At 47.8% G+C, this 13,551-nt stretch overlaps 2 long non-coding RNA genes across 2 annotated transcripts in view; one reads left to right on the top strand and one right to left on the bottom strand.

The window, feature by feature from the left end:
* Positions 1–13,551, top strand: part of LOC140843195 (uncharacterized) — a 68,614-nt gene that overhangs the window by 44,004 nt on the left and 11,059 nt on the right. The window lies entirely within an intron of this gene.
* On the bottom strand, positions 5,657–8,293 carry LOC140843299 (uncharacterized). Its single transcript, XR_012120925.1, has 3 exons — positions 8,050–8,293; positions 7,057–7,154; positions 5,657–5,826 (listed from the first exon to the last, which is right to left on the bottom strand). It is a non-coding gene; the product is annotated as an uncharacterized lncRNA (long non-coding RNA).

Raw genomic sequence — 13,551 nt, 5'->3', positions numbered from 1 at the left:
ACCAAAAGTAGAATCTGAAGGTAGATAGAGTGAGGGACCTGGATTAGAACCATCTGTATAGTTTAATCAAAGCTCCCAGCCCCACTGGTCTGTGTTTCTCTAAATTTCTACCAAAGAACTCATTATAGCTGGCAGAGAGGAAAGTATACTGCCAAGGGTTTAGATGTGCATATGGAATTGGCTTTCTGCCAATAGGAAATTTCTTAGAATACACTTGTGCTCTCATAAAAATTCCTGCAGATTCATATATTCTATTCCAAGATATGTATGTATTTAATTTGAAATTTAAAAAACCATGCCTCCCCACCCCATAAAATCTTCAGACTGAAGACCCCAGAAGACACAGTGTGCTCAGCTTGGGGCTTCATGCTCCGCCTGTGTCTGCCATGGGCTCCGTTGGAGGCAGTGCAACCCCAAAATGCCAGCATGGCCCAGGAATGGGGTGTGACTCTGGCTGGCACCACCGCCTCTCTTAGCTCCTAACACCCAACCTGGCCTGGTTAACCACTGCCCACATCACATTCACATAAAAAAACACAGCCAGAGTTAGCAAGACCACACACACGCATACTCACACACTGAAAAGCCCAAACCTCTGTTCGGGGAGGAAATGGGGGCTTGAAAGAGCCAGGTGGCACGGTTGTGCTATTCATCAGAGGTCTTAGGTGGTAGGCAACAGAAACCTACCCTCGGTAACTTACTCAGAAAGTACTTTATTGGAAGATAAGAAGCCACAGACAACTGAAGGAAAAGCTGAAGCCCCAGGCTCCAGATCGGGTAGAGGGCCAGTTTCAGAGATGCAGACACTGGAGGGTAGCCACCAAAACTGGGATGAATTGGCCCCAAATATCTTCTGGTTTTTTTATATCATCTGCTCAAGATTCAGCTTCCTAAGAGAGAGTGTCTGGATTGGTCGCACAGCACCACCAAAACTGTATCAAGGGAAAGGGGGTCAATTACTAAGGCAAAATTGTGGTGCTGGCAGTCAGAAAAGTAGGCATTGAATGCTGGACAGGAGCGACTCATAGCTATGCACTGGAGATCCCACAGTGTCCGCAAAGCCAGCCTAGCTCTCTCCAGGGCACTCACAGGCCATCCCTAGGAAGAGCCTGCCATCACCGGTCACCACATCACCAGCTGCTGCCGAGTGCCCCTGTCTCAGGACGCAGAACCTCCCACCACAAGCAGAAATACCAGCAAAAGGTGCGAAAGCCCCAGGGGAAAGAAAGACCATCTAGACAGACCTATGTCCTCAACAGGATGACCCATATCAGGACCAGAACCATTCGAGGGAGTGGGTCTCAGTGAGAGAGGGGAGGGAATGTGGCTACAAAGGGAGAACTGAAGAGAGGCCTGGGCTCCTGCGGGCAGCCTGACCACCTTCACAATTTGGCCACAGGCAGGTGCTGGCCTAGAGGTCTTTACTCTTGAGAAGTCTTGAGCAGGCCTGGTTTGGCAGTCAGAGTCTACTTCCTGTAACAGAAAAGAAAGAAAGAAAGAAAAGGAAGGAAGGAAGGAAGGAAGGAGAAGGAAGGAAGGAAGGAAGGAAGGAAGGAAGGAAGGAAGGAAGGAAGGAAGGAAGGAAGGAAGGAAGGAAGGAAGGAAGGAGGGAGGGAGGGAGGGAGGGAGGGAGGGAGGGAGGGAAGGAAGGAAGGAAGGAAGGAAGGAAGGAAGGAAGGAAGGAAAAGAAAAAGGGGAACTCACACCAGCAACAGCTAGACATGCAATGTACGGATCACACATGCTATAAAACGTTCGAGTATTGCAGGACTATACACAGGAAGAAATTGAAGTCTGTAAAATGACTCTCTCACTTCCCCGAACTCCCAAACATGTGCCTCATTCTACGGAATCTCCAGGCACCTGCTTCCCCTTCTCCATCAGCAGCAATGGGAGTCCCTAGAGCCACGGAACAGACAGGCAGAGAAATTCCAACTGCCCCTCCAGACCTGAGACAGGAGCTGGGGGGCAGCAGGGGCGGCTGAGCCCCAGGCTGTGTGCACAGCAGCTCCACCCAGAGCACCCCCGGCAGGCAGGGCAGGTCGGAAATGGCAGAAGGAAGGGAGGGGAGGGCGATGGAAGCGGGGAGGAGGAGGGAGGGAGAGAAAGAAAAGTAAAGTTCCCCTTTACTCCCCCATTTGGCAGAACTGTTACCAACCCTTCCTTCCTCATTTGCTTATATATGGTAGATAATCAGATAAGAAATCAACCAGTGTCACTTTCCTCTAGGCTCTTTATGGTGAGAGTATTTTGCTTCCCCAAAGGCCAGTAGGCCTGGTGCCCTGGAGGACCAGGGCTTCAGTTGTCTGTGGAGAAAGGAAGCCCGACAAGGCAGGGCCTCTGTCTACCTTCTTCTCCTTTCCCCGCACTCAGAGCAGAGCTTGGACTATGGTAAGCACACTGTACATTTCTTTGAACAAATGCAATTTCTTCTCCCTTCTCATGTGCCAGTGAGATTTCTTTCTACTTAACACCACCCCTTCCTTCTACTTTGAGTGTGTTTGAGTGGGTTACTGTTCTTTCCAATCAAAGATGCCCAGCTAGAGTCCATGGTCTGGGCCCTGCATCCTGAGATACAGTTGATGGAACATGTGATAGAGCTGGAAAAACAGGGCTAAGCGTGTTAGGTTTGGAGCCACAGGACCTCCATTTGTGTTCCTGCTCAGCCAGTAGCTGCAGGGACCTGGAGAGGTGCAGTGGAGGCTGTGTGCATCCCCCAGGTCCTCCTCCAGGGCAGGAGTGGTGTTCCCCCAGCATCCGGAAGTGGTGGAGGCTGAGGGCTCTCAGCTAAGTCCCCTGGGGGAATTGCACTTGGCCGAAAAGGACACCTTTCTCAAGGTGACCTTCTCTTCCTGGGGCGGCCCAAGGACTACCTCCATGCAGGAATATAAAAGGCTGGCCCGCTCTTGCTCTGCAGAGCCACTGAGCTTCAGAGCCACCTGCGGGGTTATCTGAGGCCTTTGCAGGGATGCATCGCAGCCCAGCCTCTCTCTCTGCCCAGTCCTGCCTTCTTCACTGCCCTGGGGTGCTGCTCCCAAGACCACTTCCCAATAAACTCCATGCACACGATCTGTGTCAGAGCCTGCTTCCCAGGGAACCCAATATGCGACAAGAGGCCACTTGCTTTCTCTGCATCCAAGCTCCTTCGCTATTTGACAGAGGTACTAAGGAATATGGGCCTTGAAGTCAGACAGATCTAGGTTTTAATTCTCAATCCACCACTTGCCAGCGCTCTTTTTGGACAATTTATTTACCCTCTCTGGGACTTAGTTGCCCCATCTGTAAAGTGGGATTTCATAGACACCTCTAGTGCCCTGTGTCACATCTACTCAACTTCCCTGCAACGTGAGCTGCACTGTGGAAGACAGTCTCATGCAAGCTCAGACCCACCTGGGCAGGCACTGTCCCGCCATTTGTTCTTTACAGTCTCTACTTTGGAGAGGCTGTTCCCAGGTCACTGGACCTCAGTACACTTCACTGATGTATCTGGGCCCTAAATCTAGGATTTATTTCCCACCCTCTAGAGTGAAGGCATCACTCTTGTCACTTCTTGCTCATTTGGCCTCACTGACATGATGTCAGTGACATGGTGCACTGTTGCGATGCTCTGGAATGACAACAGGGCCTGGGTGCCTTCAGACTACATCACGATAGAAGGCGGGAGAGTTTCCACGACCCTGGTGCAAGACGCAACCTGTCCTGGTGTCTGAATGTGAATGTCAACTGCTTCTGCTGCTCCTTTCTGGTGGGAAAGAAAAGAAGGCAGTAAAAAGATCGATGGCCGTGCTCTATGTAGTGGGGGCCCTGTTGACATCGCCAGCAAAGATAACATACTTACCACAACTCCTCTGTGGAGGAGACAATGTACTTAGCCCCATACTTAGGGGCTACTACTGGTTAAGTTTGTGGCACTTTACTCTCATTAGCCATTTTGTCTAGTTTTTATAGGGGCCAGACTGGCAAGTTAAATGGGACCATGACAGACACCACCATCCCCACACTCTTTCATCTTTGAGGGTGATGCTAGTTTCTGCCATTCCCCCTGGGAGACAGTCTTGTATTTGATTTACTATCTTGGGCAGGGAAAGAGTCATTTTTGAGACCTCAGTTGGCTTTCCTTACTATTCTAGCTCTCGTTCTATGGGCCAGGGAACCGATGTTGGGGTTCTACCAACTACCAAGGACATCCACTCCAATTACACACTCTGGGGCAGGGGTATAACCACAGTGGGCCCAGCAAGGCCAGGGCTCCGATAGCACCTCACCCCCATACTGGGTCATCGTGGCGGCTTGGGTCAACAGCTATCAGCGTCAGTTCAGACGCTGTGGCCTCTGATTCTTCAAAGCCCCTGCTATTCCCCCTCTAGCATGTTCAGCTACACAAGTAAATGGCCATGGGTTCTTTTTGAAAAGGATCTGGGAAAAGTACTACTGAGTACATTTGCCAAGATGCTGCAGGGCCTCAGTCAGTGGCTCAGGTCCAGAAATGGGATGAAGGAATCATGACATTTCACTGGGGGGTGGCTGCCTTCAGCCCCCTGATCATCCATCCTTGTCTAAATTAAGCAATATGCTCTTGGCCACCCACCTATCTTGCCTCTAGGAACACTGTGTTCTATTAACCATCTCCATCTCCTTCTGTGGGTCAGGCCCTCCTGCAACTCTGATTTGGCTGCTTATTGCAATAATTGCTCCCACCTGGGTTCTAAAAGTTAAGCACCACCCCCTGACCTCTCTTATTTTGGGATTCTCTAGTCCCCGTGGATATCAGGGAGCCAGTTCTGTAACAGCATCTCCTACTGCCAGTAGAGCTGGCACCCTGCCCCCGCCTCATTCCTCATTGCTTTGATAAATAGTGTTCTCCAGGGCCTCCTGCAGAACTGAGCTGGCTGGTGGGTTTTCTGACTTGTGTTCTATCAACACTCTAGCATGCCCACTGCCGTGAGTCTTTCGATTTCTTCCTCCACTCTCTGCCATGAGAGTTCTAACGTTCTAACTCACTTCACATGGAACATGGCTTTTCCTAAGGTTCTAAAATCCATCTTTAAAGTGTGTTAGCTTCACCTCTGGGGTTTCTTGCCGGGCTGTTAAATCCTGTATCATGGGAGACTACTTCCATATCAACACTGGCTCTTACCCAACTTTACCTTCCTGTTCTCTGGATCTGGCCCCTTCAGGATTCAGTTCTGTGCCCACTTCCTGCCTGAATGTAGTAGCCAGATCCTGTAGCTTCTTCGGCAGTTTGACTCTTGTCCACCAGCTGGTCAGGAAGGAGGTGGAGGTAGGCTCCAAGGGAGACGAGCATTATCCTGCAGGCCTGCCTCCTTTGAAGCCACGTGTGATCTGACTGTTACGCCTGAGGTCTGGTTCTCCCCTTTGCAGGAGGATTTCCTTACATGATGCTCAGGAGGCCCTCTGGCTTCTGCCTTTTGCCTTGGTGATTTCTCACTTGACACTGTCATTACCCTTCCCTGGCCAATTAATGGGCTCAGCAACAGTCATTCATTCCCATAGTCCTTATATTCATGACTTCCCCCCAGTGGCCAGAGACATTGCACCAGGCAGTGTGAATCCTCCACCCCATCCCGCCCCAGCCCACCAACAGCAAGTTTTAACAGTCGGGAACATTTAATAGCGTGCCAGGACTAACCTTACTTTTGTGCCATCGACGGGGTCTTCACTGACAGCTGGCTGACAAATTCCCATCTCTGCTTCCTGGGACCACTTAGGACACCAAACGTCTGGATATGGGCTCCCTGAAAGCGGACTCTGAGATGGACAGCTGTCTACGGAAGGGTTATAAGACAATGCTCTTCGGAGGTACACCTGTAAGGAAATGAGAGGCTTGGGAAGAGGGAGAGGCTGGTCCCAGGGCAGTGTAACTGAGACCTCAGCTGATCCTACAGGGAGCTCTGAGCTGAGATGGTTCTTCAAAGGGTCCCAGATGGAGGCAAGGAGGCCAGGCCTTACATTCCCACATTAGTCAGCCATTGGCTGAAGGCTGCCCTCAGAGACTGGGCCTCACCTTGGGCGGAGGCAGCAACCTTCCCACAGAGGCCACAGACAATTCCCAGTGAGGGAAGGAGCTATGAGACACCAGCAGCCGACATCCCAGCTGCTGGGAATGGGTGTGTGGGTCCCGAAGGGGGACCAAGAGAACTATTGCTTTATCTACTGTAGTACCTGTCTCATCAAGTTCTTGTGAGACCTGAATGAGATGACATGTGCTAAGACCTTAGCAATATGCCAGGTACATCACATTTTTTAAAAAAGAATCTTATTATTGTTGTTACTTATAATAATTGTAGTTATATTTATATAATTAATATTAGGCTGACTCATGAATTGTTGACATTTAACTACATCTGACCCATAAATATGGCAGTTTCATATGGTTCATCCTGGTAACTAATAAGAAGAATTAATTTAATGCCTGTCCTACATGTCTTATATGATTGAGGATCAACTAGAGATGGGCATATATAAAAATGCTTTGTGAAAAGTGGAAAGTTCTATTAAAGTGTTGATACACTAGATTGTTACTATTATCTATTCTTTACTACCGCAACATCTAATAGAATGGCTATGCTCAGGCTTCCCAGCCAATGATAATACACTGTCTTATCTTCATTAAAGACTCAAATTACAATTTATTTTGATCCCTACTGGTCCACATGGAAACTCAAGTCCTGTAGGGATATTTTGGAGAGCGACTCAGAGCTGGGTAACACTTGCCAGCTTGCCCTTTATATTCTTCTCAGTAGGTCCGCACACCCTCTGTGACTTCTGGACATGGTCACCTCTCTGGGTGGCTGCAACCACTGAGCCCACCACTCTGACCTCCTCTTAGCCACTCAGCCTCAAGAAGGTGGGGTCCCTTTTATCAATGCATCATACTTAACAGAAACCAGGCCCAGCTTCCAGCAGGAGCTGACAAACTAATGGGCCATGGAAGAAAGTTAAAACACAGAGAAATACTCAATCTTGATCAATATAGTTTTTCTCAGGACCCAAAGATCCAGGCCAGTACCCAAGTAATCTCACAGGGCCACCTACCGTCCAGCTCCGGCTTGCTCCACGTGGCAGGTTCCAGCTTAGCTCCACCTCTAGAGTGGCTTGGAGCATGTTACCCTTGATAGGACAGACTGAGCTTCCTTACAACAGAGAGAGAGAGAAAGAGAGGGAGAGAGAGAACAAACCTCCTGTCATTCCCAAGGCCCACACCCTGAGCCCTCAATTTCTGTCCCGGGACAGTCTCCCACCCAGGATGACCTAGCACTGGGAACTTTCCTTCGGTGGGATTTACCCCCTGCCTAAGGCTGTGGTCTTGCTCTTTGCAAATAGCAGGACAATTATGGAAACATAAAATGGCCCATGCTCACTACAGTCCAGGATGCAGTGTATAAATTATGTATGTTCAGCACAGCCTGATCCAGGCCCTTTTCAGAGTCTCTTTTCCAGGTCACATCATGTCCTGCTGTGCTTTCCACAGTCCTCTAGATTGGAATTCCAAAAATCTTCCAAAACATCCGTTCAAATCACCCATGAAGAACAACCAGTGGTTTATCATGTACTACCCACTTGATTAAGACAGAATCTGGAAAACTTCAGGTTCAACCTACCCTTCACACCCCCAAAAAAGCACAGAATTAACTGAGTGCCAGCTACATGCAGCATATACCCAAGACCCCTGCTCTCATGAGCTTCCCAGCCAGGGTGCTTAAAAGACATTGACTCATCAACCTACCCATGGAGCCCTGGTTAAAGGGACAAGAGCCCATCTCTATGATGGAAGGCTGAACCCGACCCAGCGTGCGTTTCATTATGTACTGCTGGAGGGTGGTGGTCCACCTCCGGAAATATCTCCCAGTGACCCCGTGTGATCCCTCCTTGCGTGTGCGCATGTGTGTGCTGGGTGGGGCGGGATGGGAGGCAGATGGACTAATGCCTTCCTCTAACAACTAGAATACAGCAAAAGTGATGGATGTCCCTTCCGGGATGAGGCTCTAAAAGCCCAGGACTTCGAGGTACTTGTGCTCTTGTCCTTACCAGCTGGCTCACTGTGCCAAAGAACGCTGCGATGCTGGGGAGGCCCACGTGGCCAGGACCTGACAGGCAGTAGTCCCCCGGCTCCCACAGCAGCCCAGGAACGGAATCCCACCAACCGCCTCATGGGGAAGCCTGGCATCGGGTCCCAGTGCAGCCGTGAAATGACAGCAAACCCTACTGACGCCTTGATGACGGCCTCTGAGAGGCCGTGAGCAGGGGACCCAGTTCAGCAGTGGCCAGGTTCCTGACCTACGGAAACTGAGATATAAATGTTGTCACAGCCACTAAGTTGTAGGGGTAATTTGTTATACAACAACAGATAATTAAGACAGGAATAACCTTCCAAATGTATTCTTAGAAAGAAAATCAAGGTGCAACAAAATGTGTATAATGTTATTATTTGTAAAAAAGAAAAAGGGGGGGAATATACCTATATAAGTGTATACGTGTGCGTGTGTCATCTGTATATATGTGTATCCATATATATATATATATACACATATATATTTGTCTCTATATGCATAAAATATCCATGGAATGATATACATTAAATTCATAATTTGGGTTGCTTCCAGGGAGGAGACCTGGTAGTTGGGGGAGGGAGAATTTTCACTGTATACCTTTTATATCTTTATTTTGTATCATGTGAAAGTGTTGACTATTCAAAAACAAGCACTGTGTGTGTGTGTGTGTGTGTGTGTGTGTGTGTATTTTTTTTAAACAAGCAAAGCCTAGTTTAATAAAGCAAAGCACACACGCAAGCAGGGAGTGCGGGCCTGCTCCAGAGGTGAGCCGCATGGGGGGTGGCTTGGGTGGGTGGTCTTATAGCTAGAGTTTAAGCAGAGGTGGAATATTCATTGGGTTCGGTAGGGTTTTCTTGGAATAGGGAGGAAATTTCTGGGAACTAGGGTGACACCCTCCTTTTGTCCTTAGATGGTCTGCTCAGGTGGAACTATCCTGGTGCCAAGGGGTGTGATTTTTAGTTTGCTAACGAGCATATAACGTACTTTGAGGTGAAGTCAAGGCCAGCTTCTCCATGCTGGAACCAGTCAGTTTTGGCAGGTCCGGTATCTATGCCCTTCCTCCCTACATCCCTCCAGAACAGTTTACATGGAATATTTAGAGTATAAACAAACATCTAACCAAATGTAAACACCAGCCAAAGTCCCCAACTCTGCTCATTGTCTGGCTACCCACCTGCTATAACATTTCTACCCTCAGTGGGTGTCGGTCATCCTTGGAGTGCTGACCTTGCCTATGGGACCTTCCGCTCCTTGTGTCTGTCAGGGAGAGGAGGGGCCATGGAGTCATCTGAGCAGGGCTGAGATGGACAAGGGCACATGAAAGGACAATGAAGCTAGGTTGTGGGGTTGCTGATGTGCATCGTCACCAGTGTGAGGGATGGGTTGAAATCCTGGTGTGAGTCACATCTGTATTTTCCATAATCTGGAGGAAACAAACTTGACCAGGAGATTAAGAATGTATGGCCTGAATATGGGGACTAGTAATAGTAGTGAAATGATGGGAGAAAACTGGAAATGTTTGGAGAGTCATAGCCAGATATTTTGAGGAAACCAGAATTTAGGATCCAATCCATTTCACAATGAGCAGCATTAGAATTTAATACCCATACAGGTATACCATTGAAATATAATTCTTTTTTCTCTAAAATTACTCTCATTTTTATTAAGGGTAACTGTACTAAGACTAATTTGTAAAATAAGTTTAACTTCAAAACACTTGGCCTAAGATATGGAAGCAACCTAAGTGTCTATCAGTAGATAAATGGATAAAGAAGATGTGGTACATATACACAATGGAATACTATTCAGCCATAAGAAAGAAACAAATCCTACCATTTGCAACAACATGGATGGAGCTAGAGGGTATTATGCTCAGTGAAATAAGCCAGGCAGAGAAAGACAAGTACCAAATGATTTCACTCATTTGTGGAGTATAAGAACAAAGCAAAACTGAAGGAACAAAACAGCAGCAGAATCACAGACTCAAGAAGGGACTAGAGGTTACCAAAGGGAAGGGGCTGGTGTAAGTCAGAGGAAAGGAAATCCCGGGGCAAAACACCTCTAAAACTGAAATCAATCAAAGGGAAAAATATAATTTTAAACCCATTTATTGCTTACAAACTGCAGTCGGGGGCCATTTCTCTCTCCTGCTCCAGCAGAAGCCAACCAGCCCTCCCCTTAATCTCTAGGGTTCAGATAAGCCCTCCCCCGCCCCCCCCACCCTCGTTGCCCAGGTAATTACCCAGCGATATGGAGATGAACCCTTCTCCACCCCTGAGTCACACCTATTGATATGCAGATGCACCAAAGCCATACTTCTCTCTACCCTTGAGAATGCACTAAAGCCAGGTGAGATATTCTGGAAATACTACAATTTTACCCACAGCTGGGGAGGGAGGGAGAAGGGGATTAAGGGGCATTATAATTAGCACACATAATGTAGGAAGGTCACGGGGAAGGCAGCACAGCACAGAGAAGACAAGTAGTGACTCTATAGCATCTTACTATGCTGATGGACAGTAACGGCAATGGGGTGGCGGGGTGGGGGAGCTTGATAATAGGGGTGAATGTTCTAACCACAATGTTGCTCATGTGAATTCTTCATAAGATTGTATATCAAGGATACCTTAATAATAATAATAATAAAAGTTAATATTTACAAAAAACCCCACTTGGCTTGATTATTTACATAAGTGTAGCAGGAATAGCAATTGATCACATAGGCTCTTTCAAATGAAGCACAATTTAGGCTTGTGGGTAAAACTGTAATATTTGCAGAATATCTCACCTGCTTTAGTACATCTGCATATCAATAGGCATTGAGAGGTGGAAAGAAGTATGGCTTTAGTTCATTTGCATCATTCCTCAGGGGTGGAGAGAAGTTCATCTCCATATCAATGGGTGATTACCTGGGCAAGGAGGGCTTATCTGTACCTGAGAGGTGAGGGGAGGGCTGGTGTTGCTTCCGCAGGAGCAGGAAAGAGAGAAGGCCCCCAGACTGCAGCTTGCGAGCAATAAACGGATTTTAAACTTTATTTCTCCCTTTGGCTGATATTAGTTTTTAGAGGTATTTTGCCCCAGGATTTATGTTCCCCGGACTTATAATTCTTAAGAGAATAAAAAAGAGTTAGTCAATAAGCCATGCAGGAAAAAGAAAAATGGAGATAAAATTTTTAAGAAAGCAATTCGTTAAGCCCCAAACTGAGGAGCGCATATTGATTTGTCCCTGCCTCGTATTTCCCACATCCAAGTGATGCCAACTCTATCAGAATATCTGGATATTCTGAATATAAGTATGTTGCCAGAAGATCTCCAATCTGATCTCCCATTTCCTCTCTCTCTCCATCTTCATTTCTGCTTCCCTGCACCAAACTGCAGGTATCTTTTAACTTGACTATTAGAAGAGCTTCCTAACCATTACCCCTGCTTCCAGCCCTACCTACTTTCCTCACCATATTCCACCAGCTGCCAGAGAGACCTTAACATTAAAAAATCAATCATGTCATTCCCCTTCTTCCAACTGGAGTTTTCAGGCCAAATTTTCACTTTCTCTTTACCATATTTGGTATAGGAGAGAGCTTCCAATTTTAGAAATACTCCTGAAAAACCAAAGGGAGAAGGAAACTAATATGTATGAGATGCTTGTGGAAAGCAAACTACATATATCATGCTATTTCCTCTTCATTTGCTCTTTGCTGTGGGCACAATTACTGCCCCCATTTTAAACATGGGAAGAGTCAAGGCCACAGAGGCAGCAATATACGCCCATGGGAATTGTCTGCTCCGTGTCCCCTTCTACTGGCAGTAACCTCCCCTTAGCTCCATCTACTTGCTTATGGAGGGAGCTGCCATCACCTGCAGTTGTGCTGCCTCCTGGCCATAAGCTGATGAGTTCAAGGGCAGACATCAGACCCAGTGTGGGCAGCAGAACACGCCCTGTCGGGCAAGCACCCCTTCCCCAGCTGCTAAGAGCAGCAGAGAGACCCAGGGACCTGGAGTAATGGAGGAACCTTTGATGGTCATCACTCTCAGCTGGAAAGATGTTGAACTGTGGTGGTCAAAATCCCCTGGATTTGGACCAGGGAACCAGGCTCCTCCTTCCCCTTTGACCCTGAGATCAAGTTTGTCACTTTCTCTGTACCTCAGTGCCCATGTTTGTGGAGTAATGGGGTGGGGACCAGTGGGGTACTTTGGACTGGAGGAGATGAGCTCCAAGGACCCAAACTCACTCTGTGCCCTTGGGAACTGTTTCCCTGGCCTCAGTGTCCTCAACTGGAATGAGAGCTGGGGATGGCCATGGAGAGGTGGGGAATGGAGAAAACGACCTCTAGAAGGGCTTTCCAGCTCAAAAAAAATCACATGGTCATCATGTCAGAGGTAAGAGGCTGTGTCCTTCTCCACAGGGGGAAAAAAAGAATCTTTCCCCTAACTTTCTGGCTGTGCCCCTTCTGGCCTCTTTCATGAGAGGATGGTAGACCTTTCAATCCAGGACTCCTGTCTTGGAAGGAGCCCACCTTCCCCAGAACAAATGAACCCAGAGACAAAAACCACCTGTGATGTGGTGGAGACCCTGCCAGAGGCCACTGAGCAGCCTGCCTCTTGACAAGGCCCAAGCCCCCACCCCCAGCCCTCTCCCCCCAGATCTGAATAAATGTTACATTTCCCATCATGCACTTGGGCCTGCTGCTTGGAGGTTACTAGTGGCTCTCTGGAGCTCTTTATACAACTCCACTTGGGCTCCCAGCCACCAAATTCTTCCTGCTCATGCATTACTCAGATTAGCTAAGGATGTTGGCATTTAAAGCCAAACCCCAGCATTTATCTCAGAAGGCGGCCTCATGACTGCCATGGCTGTCATTTCAATGCAACCCTCCTCTTCAGGAATTGTTCTTTGTCACATGACATATTATATAGACTCTCATATCTATAGTTCTGCATATTTTTACAGTTCGTTGGCTAGGAGTACATTCCACTGCTGACCTCTTGCTTCTCAAGCGGTCCAGGAGACCAGGCGGCAGACTTTGTTCCCTGGCTCCTCTCAGATGGCCCCACCTTGCCCCTCAGCCGACACAGAACACATCTAGTGCCCTCCACTGCCCGGGACACGGTGAGACATTTGAAATTCTCACTTACACTCCTCATACTTCTGTGGTTACCATTTTACAGAAGAGACAACTAAGTCTCAGAGAGGAATCTTTGCCAGCTATAGTGAAAACACAAAATATTAATTATTTTCACTAAGCAGCCAAATTTCTAAACTTCATATCTAGGGCTCTTTCTACTGTACCATAAATCATTTATTGTTAAATAAATGGACACCGACTTTGAGAAATGCATGCCCTACCCAGGATGGTCTATACCCAATAGTAGGTCAAGGCTCAGCAGCAATAACAAAGAGATCTGATAAAACCATGGCGTAGGGAGCAAGGGAGTTCATTTTTCCCTCACATAACAGTCCATGGTGCCTGGCAGCTCTGCT

The sequence above is a fragment of the Manis javanica genome, chromosome 8 (genome assembly GCF_040802235.1).
Source record: "Manis javanica isolate MJ-LG chromosome 8, MJ_LKY, whole genome shotgun sequence".
NCBI lineage: Eukaryota > Metazoa > Chordata > Mammalia > Pholidota > Manidae > Manis > Manis javanica.
Note: the sequence above shows the minus strand (reverse complement) of the source record. Positions and strands in the feature narration are given on the sequence as shown.